Source organism: Aquila chrysaetos, chromosome 12, assembly GCF_900496995.4.
Source record: "Aquila chrysaetos chrysaetos chromosome 12, bAquChr1.4, whole genome shotgun sequence".
NCBI lineage: Eukaryota > Metazoa > Chordata > Aves > Accipitriformes > Accipitridae > Aquila > Aquila chrysaetos.
This window is the reverse complement of record NC_044015.1, coordinates 39027647-39039760: the sequence shown is the minus strand read 5'-3', so window position 1 is coordinate 39039760 and position 12114 is coordinate 39027647.

The window sequence follows — 12114 nt, the reverse complement described above, 5'->3', positions numbered from 1 at the left end:
TTCCTTGGGAGGCCAGTGGTGATTCTGGGGTGAATTTCCCAGCTTTCTGTGAAATTGAGGTTTCACATCGTTCGTGAGCGAGTTCCACCCACTGAATCGTAGTGTCATGGACCTGCGGAAAGGAGTGGGAGCAGAACGGGAGACTTCAGAGCTGTTGCTTTTTAGATGCCGGTTATTGCAGAGTATTCTGTGCATCATTCTGAATTTGGGCTTGTTTTTGTATGAAAGCAATTGGTTGGCAAGATTGCTGTAAGTATTCCTAGTAGAGCTGTGTTAGGAAAAAAAAAAATAGATTCATTTTTTCATGGAAAATTTTGACTTTATAACTCAAAACTTGAAAATTTTGGCTGAAAACTGTGGGAGCCTTCCCCGATGTGGCTTCTTGTTTTTCAGCAAAAATAAAATAGCATAGATGGAAATGGAAAGTTTCTGTTTCCATTTAGAAGGAAAGTTTCCTACCAGTTCAAATAGCTGGTAGTCTCTAGCCTGGCCTCTCTGCCAGCCTCCGGCTTCCGTGTTGCTCATGGATCAGTGTTTTCCAGGAGGCAGTGGAAGTTTTGAGAAATGGTCCATGCATGGCCACAGCTGCTTCTAAGCATGAACATTGTCACTGGAGTATTTGCAGTCACTTTGCCACAGATCTCCAGCCTAGGCACTGATGGAGAGGAGACACCCATGGCTACTGAAAAATAAAAATCTGTTACCAGGCTGCGATCAGTGATAATCTGATTTTCAATCAGAAGGTGTTTTTTTAAGTCAAGAAATATGGCAATATAAACTCTTTAACCTTCTGTTGTTGAAAGATTTGTTCAGGAGTGGTGATGTCGCTGGTGGCGGCTGAATTCAGCTGGGGCGGTTCTGCTCACCGCGGGCAGCTCTCGGAGCTGGGGTCCCCTTGCTTTAATGAGCCATTTGCATTTCCAGATGGGTTTGGGGCTGGGAACAGGGACAGTGCAGAGACCGTATCAGAAAAGCTCGCTCTGACTTCAGGGCAGAAGAACTGATGGGTTTGGAATAGGGGCCTCATTCTTCAAAGTGCAGCACACCCATCTGCCCATCCGTACTCTCACGCAGAAACATAAGCCATGTGCAGAGTGGGGATGCTGAAGTGGCCCCATGCAGTGGCCTCCCACCCCCGCGCCACGACCACCCGTGCGTGGTGTCACCGTGGGCAAGGCACCTCCAGTGACCTTCAGAGAAAGAATTGCATTTGCAGGGAATAAACTGTTCCCCACATATCCCATCTCTGGCTAAAGCCTAGCCTGTTAAGTTAAAGCCATTTTGTTAAGGGTTTTAAATGCTGCTTGCCCATATGCAGAATTATGTCTTTAAAGATTAAAAAATCCAATATAAACAAAATAAATCCAGGGAGCTGAATGCATGAATCATTATTTTAGTACATATTGTCCATTCTAATCTGCAGTCCAATTGTGAAGTCATTCAAAATGCTGCTTCTCAGTAATTAGCAGGAATCTAACTCAGAGCCAATTTCTGATTAAATGTGCTTAAAATCAATAAAACATCATGAGTGATTAGAGTCACGTGTGATTAGCCCTGTCGAACAAAGCAGAATAAGTTATGGCCTCACTTTAACTTGTCAAAAAACAGAACTGAGGGTGGGAATGAGGAGGAACAGCTGATATTTCTATAAAGGGTTTTTCCAGTTCTCTGCTTTTCTCTTCACTCCTTTAGAAAAGTGAAAGGATCGGTTTGTTGTCTGAAAATTACAGGCTGAAGGGGAAAGTTTGGGGTGGCTTTGGCTTCTCTTGTGAGTTTGTTTAAGGATATGCTGGGGATGGCATTTTTCAATCCTGTGTCTCAGCTGCAGGAGGGTTACCTCCTTCTACGGGCGTCACCTTTTATCCAGCTCAGTCCTGACTATTTGCAGAAGGAAATATCTCTAAGATTTTACTTTTTTTTTTTTATTTCTGGAAAAGGCACAAAGATCTCTTCTCCCTCCCTGTGAAAGGGAGCAATGCAGCCTCTTATCCCCTATCAGTAATAGAAATAAAAAGCAGCAGCAACTCAAGACCAGGTGTTGACTGAAAAGCATTAGAGGGTAAAGCTGGTGGTGAGATGGTTTCTCTCCATCACGCTGCCATGCACCGGGGCGACTCGCAACACTCCTGCCGTGGCATCCCCTGGACGCCCACCACCATCCCCTCCATCTGTTTGGGGTCCGGCACGAGGTGCTGGTGATGGAAAGCGGCTTTTTGGGCAAGTGGCTTTTGGCAGCATCCCTCCCTCCCACGGCAGCTCGGGGCCGGGGGGTGGAGGCGTGCCAGCACCCGGCTGGGAGGGAGACGGCTACGATCTCACGTCGGGCGCGTGGGGGCTGCGTGGGGTGGAAGAGCTTCTCCAGAGCTCGGCGCTTGGCAGGGCTCGCCAGCAAAGCTTCCCTTGACGTCAGGAGATGGAGAACAACACTCATTTATAGCTACAGCTTCTTCACTTACAGCTGTGTGACCGCATCCCCGCCGGTTGGGCCCTCAGAGGAAAATCCAGCTGTATTGCTCGGTGCTGCCTCCGGATCCGGCCCTAACAGCGATGCTGCTGGGGCTGCTTTCTTCCTATCTCAATAAGCAGAACGAAAAACCCACATCCACAACGTGCACATGGTGGTGGGTGAAGAGGGGAGGCTTGGGAAGAATTGTCCCAAGCGTATTTCCGCTGGCAGACTGTGTTTAATTGTATTGTTTCATGGCCTATTCAAGAGGACATTGTTTATTTCAAGAGTACATCGTTTCCTGCTCTCGGCAAGGCTCTGGCCTTCCACCCAGTGAAGCTCAGGAATTTTTGGCAAAATCTATTTGGTTTTTTTTTTTCCCTTGTGTGTGTTATCCTGACATGTTCCCTCCTGCAGACAGAAGTTGTACGTGGAGTTGCTCGGGACCACTCGTTCCCATGAGACTCCTCATTTGCCTGTCCCCTGGGATAAGAGCTTGTCACTCTGTGTCACACCTGGCAGATGCAATGAGCCTTTGGGGAAGGCTGTATTTAACTTGGGCAAAGGATCTAGGGGCACAGGGAACCTTCTTCCAAGAGCAGCCCTGCTGTGGGCAACCCCACCATCTCCAAGCACCACGCTGAGCTTTGGGTTGGAGTTTCTTCCGAATGAAAAGGTCTTGCAAGCCTCCTGCTGAAATGAAAAGGCAAAGAAAGTTCATTAAATGGTGTTCTTGAGTCAAAATTTGCAGTCCAGACTCAGCAAGGGTAGGTTGTGAATCATAACGTGCCATCGGTGGGTCAGCGCTGCCAACGTGGGAATGTCACTTCTCATCGGAAGGCAGTGCACACCAAGGGGGACAAGACACCTGGTTCGCCCTATATAAATGTCCTCTCTTTTATAGGTTTTCTTACTGCTGTTCTTGCAAGCTGCTGATCTGTAATGGCAAAAATATTGCAGAAACAGAGGAACAGATCCTCAGCAGATGTCCATGGCGGTAGCTGGGTTGCCCCCAAATTACACCAGCTGAGCCCCAGGTTCTGCTGTGTTCCGAGAGATAAATCGCCCTGCACTGACCTCCTGGATCCAACGGCAATGCGGGACCATCTGTGCTCATCCTCAGTGCCACGGCACATGTGGGGAGATCTGCCGCTTGAGGTGGTCGGAGTCAGGACCATCCAACACAGGGTGCTGGTTGGCACTCTGCTCCTCTGGAAATAAAACCCAGAGCTGAATGTGGGAATTACATAAATCAGCTAATTATTCCGCTCCCTGTGCCCCCTGTGCATAGTTTGGTGTCTGAGTTGGGTTTTTTTGCTTTTCTCCAAAGCAGCTGGAGATGGGATGTTGAACATGGTGTGTTATTGCTCCTAATGGTATTAAAGAAAAACATCTCAAGTGCTGGTTGGCATGTTTTGATTATATGTGAGGGTAAAATGAGTGCCAGATTTGGAGTGGGGAAGACTTTTTCCTCCAGATCAGATTAGCAGGAGCTGTTGGGGGAGCAAAGTGGGGAAGCAAGGCGTTGGGGGGCAGGGGGAGCGCTGGATATAATCTCTCTCTTACAATTAATTTGGCATTTTCACTGAACAAATCCCTGCTGCAGAAGACCAGAGCCCTTGGTGGTTCCTCTTCTCTCTTCCTTTGGTGTTACTATTTGTGGCTTTATTTATTTGTACTAAAAGCCTTAAGCTCGTTATGGCATTTTTGCAAAGTGTTTTTGTGGCTTGTGTTGAGTGAGTGTGTGCAGAGCAGTTGTTCCCTGGACCCTTTTGGATTAATGTTTGTCATATGATTGCCTGTGATTTCATGACCTCTGTGGCTGAAGTGAGCCCTGTGGGTTTTTTTATGTATGTGCAATTTAGCTTTTAATTAAGGCCTTGTTATCCAGGGAGTTGCAGCTCAGTTGGCTCGCATGCCCCAAGGTTCTTCTGGCTTGATACTGGAGTAAGGTAGCCCATATTTGGAAATATTCAGCTCGTTTCTCTTGTTTCAGTTTTCCAAGCTGTTTGAATTAATCTTCAGTCTTCTTTTCCAATGTTTACTGAAGAACAACAGTTTTTTTAACACTCCCTTTTATCACACAGTGTGATCAGCCGAGCTCAGACAATGCGTATTCATGCTGGGGTCTGTTGCTCATTTAGCAGTCTACAAACTACTAACAAAGTGCAGATGCACTGAAGAAGATCCTCCCTCCACAGATGAACCCTGGACTGGGATGCACCGAGGAGCCGTGTCATGCAATTCGCAACAGCGAGTTGCAGTCATCACGGGCCAGAGTAGTTGCACTGGCTGTTAGTAGGACTACTCATTCCTAGGAGGTTATATATACCTCGGTCACCCTCGTAGCTTACTATGTCAGCACAATTAATTCAGCTGGCTTTTACTTTTATTTATCTTCCTATTTTCTCCTTCTTTTCTGTGCTAACATGGTTCCTCGGGTCCCTGTGTTTAGCTCTTAAAATACATATTATACATGGGCATAAGGTCTGCCTTTTTGGCAGAAAGCGAGCAGTTTCTCTTGCCATGGTTTTTGGGTGCTCAGGCTGTATCACGTGCACAGGATCGATTTTCAGAGCTGACTTCCTTTTCATGCACGATCTCTCTCAGCTGTCTCTAGGATACCCAAAGAATTTGGGAGCTTTGACAGACACTTGGCTGCAGATTAATACCAGACGACCAGACCACGTAGGTACCAGACCTTCATCCCACCCCTTCAGATAGACCTGGTTCCTCTCTTCCTCTTGCCCTTCCCCAAAGCAGGGATTTACTTGACAGCAAGTTCCCAAGATGCCACCATGCTCAGCTGTCTTACTAAAGTAACCTAAAGATTACTACTAACAGGTTTTCACGCATCTGTTTTGGAGACGTTTAGCATAAGGGGAGCTCAAGTTGAATTTTATGGCAGTGGTTTGTGATGTAATTCTGGATAATCATATGCCATCTCTATGATGGAAGTAATAGAGGTACCTCAAACATCAGAATTTCAGTACCAGGCCATATTTTGAGAACCAGAAGGTCTTGAGATGTTTGTAGCCAGTGCTTTTATTGATAAAACACACATTTGTAAAATCAGGATGCAGATATGAGCTTAGATTTGGCACATTTTACAATTTCCTTGTATGTTAGGTGGGCTCCAGCATCTCCATCCTGGTCCAGTTTTAACGGCTCAGAGTCTCATTCTTAACGCTTCTTACCGCCGCCTTTGTTTTAAAGCTATTGATTTCTGCTTCCCATTTTTCCAAGCTCAGTGGTGAGATGTTGAGCTGGGCACTACACTAATCTAATAATCTTTAGAAATTGTTCTGGGGTGTTTAATATTCGCACAGTGGCCAAACTCCGAGTTCAGTCAGTCGTAATCATCACACTGGAGCACGGTCAAGATGCGAAGATTGGCCTGGACCCTGTGGCCATCTGGCCGCAGGGAAACCAGCTGCCTCTTGAGCTAAAAATGCCCTTCATCCATCATGATATATCCCCTTTTCTACCAACAAACCTTCATTCTGCAGCTTATCTCCCTGTGCGTAAAAGACCATACTCTTCAAATAGGGTTGTTGATGGTTGTTTAGGTTACGTGTGGTGTCCTGGTTTTAGCTGGGATAGAGTTAATTTTCTTCTTAGTAGCTGGTACAGTGTATTTTGGATTTAGTGTGAGAATAATGTTGATAATACACTGATGTTTTAGTTGTTGCTAAGTAGCGCTTACCCTAAGTCAAGGATTTTTCAGTTTCCCATGCTCTGCAAGCAAGCAGGTGCACAAGAAGCTGGGAGGGAGCGTGGCCAGGAGAGCTGACCCAAACCAGCCAAAGGGATATTCCATACCGCAGAACGTCATGCGCAGTGTATAAACTGGGGGGAGTTGGCCAGGAGGGGCAGATCGCTGCTAGGGCATCAGTCAGTGGGTGGTGAGCAATTGCATTGTGTATCACTTGTATTTTCTTGGGGTTTTATTTCTCTCTCTCTTTTCTTTTTTTTTTTTTTTTGTTATATTCATTTTCATTATTATTATTGTTATTTTGTTGTTGTTGTTGTTGTGATTGTTGTTCTTCTTATTATATTTTATTTTACTTTAGTTATTAAACTGTTCTTATCTCAACCCCTGAGTTTTACTTCTGTTTCCCAATTCTCCTCCCCATCCCACTGGGAGTGGGAGGAGTAAGGGAGCGACTGCGTGGTGTTCAGTTGCTGGCTGGGGTTAAACCACGACGTATGGCCTCTTGGAGAAAACTCACACCAGATACCCTGGCAACAATCGCGGGTAGATTTGCCAGACCTTGCAAAAATCCATCACCAGGTACGTGCACCTTGGTAGCGTCACCTGGGAAGGCAGATGCCTGTAAATCATTTGAGCCAAGGGGTGTAGAAAGGCACCCGTGAGGGGACAGGATCCTCCCAAAGGAAAGGCACATTCAGAGCATTTTTAAAACTGATTTCAGTGATACAGGACAGGAGTCACGTCTCCTGACATTGACTTCTCCATCAGTTGCTAACTGAGCGAAAGAGATGCTTGCGATGCAGGAATTACCTCCTGCTAAGTTCAGATGCCTCAAGCAGGCCAGATAAATCATGCTTTAGTCATTCATCTCCCTCCACTGATGCTAAAGGGAATCTAGACCACTAGCTCCAACGTAGACATCAACCCCAGAGACATCTAACATCCATGGAGTCGTGAATCTCAGCTGGGTGTTGTCTGTGCCTCTAAGCTTGAGCAGGAGAAAAGGGAAGCCAGGCTGAGGGCAAAGACAGCAGTTAGAGACATAAAACAGATGCAAAATGTTGAGAAAGATAAAAGCTATGACATGGTCCATAGTCCTGGGAAGCTAAGGGCACCCATCTAAAAATGAAGTAGCAAAACAAGAGAGCAGCAGAGAAAAAAAAATGGGTTTGGACCAGTGCAGGAAGATGAAAATTTCCTTTCAACAGTGAAAGTAACAGTTTCTAAAATCCACCTTCTCCGTCCCTCCCAAAATGTAAATGCTAGTAGTTACCCCTGTGAAAATCTGGAGCAGTTTTGTGGTAGTAAGTAGCAGATTCTTGGCTACTGGAGCCTCAATGTGGCAGATGGGTTTTTTGGAAAATGACACTTGCGGAGCCCAGCTGGTAACCACAGCTGAGATCTCCCTATCAGAGATCTTAGAAGTCAACGGCTGTATCAGCTTTGATTTCACTGGAAACAGCGGCTGGGCTGCTGGAAATTACACCCAGGTGTTAGGTCGAGTGGTCAGACTTGGCCAGCGGTTCCCAGGATGATAACTGACCCATTTCAGGCCATTCTCTATGTTTACCACGAGAAACATCTGCATTAACTGTGATATTGCTGGAACCTTTGGCAAATAATTTTGCCTTTTTAGGTGAGCTATTAAAAAATTTCCTCCCCTGGGTTTGGGCGATATTTAGGTCTATTTTGGCTGAGGGTTGGTCACTTCTTTCTGTCGTCGCCCAAGGCACCTTGCTTTGGAAAGGCCAATCTGCTGCCAGCCTGCTGCTAAACCAAGCCAGAAACAGGCATTTTCCACCCCCACAGCAGGAAAGGTTGGCATTTAGAAACAGTTCCCTTCCGAATCACATGAGAAACTTGCAATATTAAAAGATTTTATTGAATAAAAGGATAGTAGAGTGTTTTATCTCACATGTGGCAGAAGGAAAATCAGTCAACAATTTCCCTCAAAAGTAAACAACGCAGCATATGGGGAACTCTGTTGGTGCTGTTGTTGTTGTTGAAATCTTCATGCTCCCAGAAAATTTTGAGGAAGTGTTATTTTCAGATGTAGGGGGGGAGCGTGTGGCATGTCTGACCAGTTGCACTTGCTTCCAACTCAGAACCATTAGCTGGGTTTTGACTTTGTCTCTGCTGAGGGCTGGATATTGTTTCCCTAGCACAGATGACTTTGGTTTGGGTTTTTGTTTGGTTTTGTTTTTTTTTTTTTCCTACCGCGTCTCCCTGTACCCAATAATAAATGAAGGGACCTCCAAGTGTTTTCAGTGTCATCTGCTAACTGGCTTTTGTATTTTAACCTTCCCTGAGATCAAGAAAATACAGCTTTCTTTGCACCATCTGATCTGAATGCTATTTAACCCTCCTTTTCCAATAGTTTCTGTGTCCTCAAACTTTGTCTCTGAAACTTACTTTTTGCGCCCATGCCATATGCACACCCACCTGGATGTGTTATGTGCTATGTTATGTTTTATGCTGTGTTAAGTGCTATGCACACACACCTAACCGTGATGTGTTATAAGCAGAGATAGCTGTGGATTTTCCATCCTGTCATTTTCCAACAGAAAAAGTAGATTCAAAAACATCAAATTTTGCTGTTGAAAAATAGAAGTCCTTTCCCCCTGTATGTACAGTCCCCAGATAAAGCCGTTATTGGGAAAGTTGCAATGAAATATTTCATTTGGGGATGGATTAGTTGTAATTAGAGTATATGTAATGTTTCAACTAAATGTTTTATTTTTCATCATTTCAACCACGTGTTGAACTGCTTTTGCCAGTGGTGAAACCAGGGAACATGAGAGCCACAGTTCAGTCCTCTACCTTCTTATGGGAGATGACCTCTCCTTTCACATAGTGTGCGGTGGTCATCTCACCATTACGAGTGATGGGAAGTGGCATTTGGCTGAGGCCATAGACTTATGGAAAAGGGGAAATTCCTGATTTCAAGACTGGGATTTAATGTTTTACATCATTGCACTCAGAGAAAGGGGCAGTGCTGGGCTGCTCCTGAAGGTATGTTTGGGTCCAGGAGTTACTTCCCATCGCCTGCAGGGAGCACTGGAGAAGGTCTTCAGTTTGCCAAGTTTGCCTTTATGAGTGTTTTTGTGGAGGGAAGTGGTTGCAAGGGCCTTCCTATTGCCATTTCTGCTTTAGGAAAGACCAAAGAAGGACTCTGAAGCGACTTCGGTGCTGTTCGGGCAGGGTCAGTGGAAGGGATGGAGTCAAGCAGCCGATGAAGAAGTTCATTGATATGTGGCTGGTCTCAATTGATATCGATCTCTACAAACAAGGGAAGCATGTACTTGTTCTTTCCAAAAAAATAATTATAGAAATAATTGCTATCCAGTCAGCAACTAGAGGTAGACAGCACTGGTGATTTTGCTTTGCTTTCAAAGCCCTAAAATGCTTTTAAACAAGAGTGATCTTGTTACTGCCTATAGGAGTTCACAGTCATCCTCCGATCAGTTCTCCTCTTCTCATCTCCCTAAAAATGATTAGTTGTTTGTCCTTTCTGTTGTACTTCTCAATCATTTCCTTTGCAGCAGCCCAGGAGAGTGGAACATTCCTGCTCACAAGGCTCCAAGTGCAAAATGGTGTGGCCAGGAGGGACCGAAAGTGAAGTAACTCTGGCTGTACTTTAGTGAGACTGATGAGTGGGACACCAGGAGACACCACTGCAGAAAGCTGGGAAGAACACTCTAGTTGTGCAACATTTAAAAAAAAAAAAAAAAGTAAAATGTAACTAACAGAAAGGTTATACTCAGGGATCTCCTTACATGATGTAGGGTTTGGGAATTAGATCTATCCTACAAAAGTAAACAATTTTAAAACCATTTTTTACCGTAGTTGCATTTTCCAAGACAAAACACCCTATAAACTTCGCTGGAGAGGTTCTTCAAAGGTTAAGTCATAGTACTGTGGGTAAAGCATAATCTTGAAAGTCAAGAAATATGGGTTCTCCTCCCAGCTCCACGGTGATTTTGCAGCATGACCATGGACAAGTAAGTTCATCTCCACTTACTGTGTTTGTGCATTCAGTCCTCCTTTAACCCATCTTAGTCTTTCATCTGGCTTCATAGTCCTCCAGACCAGCTAGTGAGCAGCTACCCTGTGCCAGCCAAGGTGTGGACATTGAAGCTTATGCCCTGCGTAATGGGTTTGTTTGGATCTGGTTAGACCAGTTTTATGTAGCTGGGTGTACATATGGCTCCTAAAACCGTTGGATCTGAGCTCTCTTCTGGAATTGTGCGACTCTCATTGTTTGCTATATCTTGGCTTTCTGGCAAATCAGAGTGCATGCTAAGTGTGTGCTAATACACAGACTGAATGACAATATAATGTCAGAGATTATTTTACTCCTTTCTCACCCTCCATTTTATGGGATTCAGCCACTGTACACTAAGCAAGGCAAGAGTTATTTAGATTTTTCAAGTTTCACAAAGGAGATTAGTTGATTCGTTCGGGGGAGAGGAGTGTTTGTTTTGTTGGGTTTTTTCCTATAAATTTTCTTTTGGCACCTAGGCATGCTGGAAAAGGAAAATTACCTATTCCATAACTATAGCCTTACCTATGATCTAATTATGTCCTCTGAAAATTGCCTCAGCTTTCAGAAATGTCTATTGTAGAGAAAACATACCATTACAGCTGTTCTGCAGTATTTAAAGGGCAGAAGCACCTAAGCTATCGCTCCCCTGACTTCTGTTTCCAATGAGTGAAAAATATCTTACAGACAGAATATTGCTGATCACCAAACACAGTGCAGAATTGTTGCTTGTTTCCTATTCTCTAACAGGGATGCACCAAAAATAGAAACAGCTGCATCTTTCAATGGGTGAAATTTGAATAATGTTGCTGTGCTTGAAATAAAATGGGAAAGCCACATGGAGTGAGGGGTTTGATCTGGTAGGTGCAAATGAGACCAAATTTCAGAATTCTGTGGCAGATATAATTCCAGATTTTCCATGACCCAAAATTCAAGAACATTTGAATCTGGGGTTCTAGTTTCTTCTTATAAAGACAGCAATATCGACACAAAGGTTTACAGTAGACTGCTGAGGGAGTGGTCTCACCACCAGATGTTGGTAATGGACAGATGTAGCAGACCAGTGATTGCCAGATGATCTCAAAGAGATTTTAGATCAAGAAAGTAAGAGCTGCTTTTCTTCCTTAACTCTCGTCATTTGAATGATTTTACAGGTTCTAATAGAATTTACTGAAATTGGTAGCATTTTTCCAAGAGTTAAAGTTTTAAAGTGCCAGCCATTCAAGAACACCTGCAGGCTGTAATTCTGAGGGATTATACATCTCTCTTATATAGGAATATAGAGGACAGTAGCCCCAAAATCCAGGACCCTCCATGATGCTGTCTTCTGTTGTCCTTGCCTGTAAGACTGAACCTGCAGGTGTTACTTAGCATGGGTGTTGGACCAGCTACAGGTCTCCGGCATGCAGCAAAGCTGTTATTTAGTAGACAAAAACTTCTGAAACAGTCAAACTGAAAGCAATTTCTGCACATGAAATGGATAAAGTGTTTTAGGTCTTGCAGTACCTAAGTATCTTCAAAGACGCACGTCCTGATGTAGGACCGATGTCTGCGATTGCCCAACACAGGGACGTTACACGTTGCTGTGCTCCATAGGAGACAACAGTGTGAATGGGAAACGGGGTTGCAGTCCTATTGCAATGCTGTGTCAGGGTGAGTTTGTTCCTCCAGGTCTGTCTAGGCCTGTCCAAAAGGCTTTGGAGCATCCTTCTTACTTGGTTTGTTGTCAACTCATGGGATCACACCTCTGTTGCTCCCATCCTCCTGTTCCTCTCGGTCTCTGTGGGTCCCCGAGGCCTCCCAAAGGCTGTCCCTCTGTGACATTTACATCTTTTGCATACTTGGGCTAATTTGTCACGTCCCCCAGTTTACTCATTGCACGGTGATGCATATTTACTAATTCTAACATTT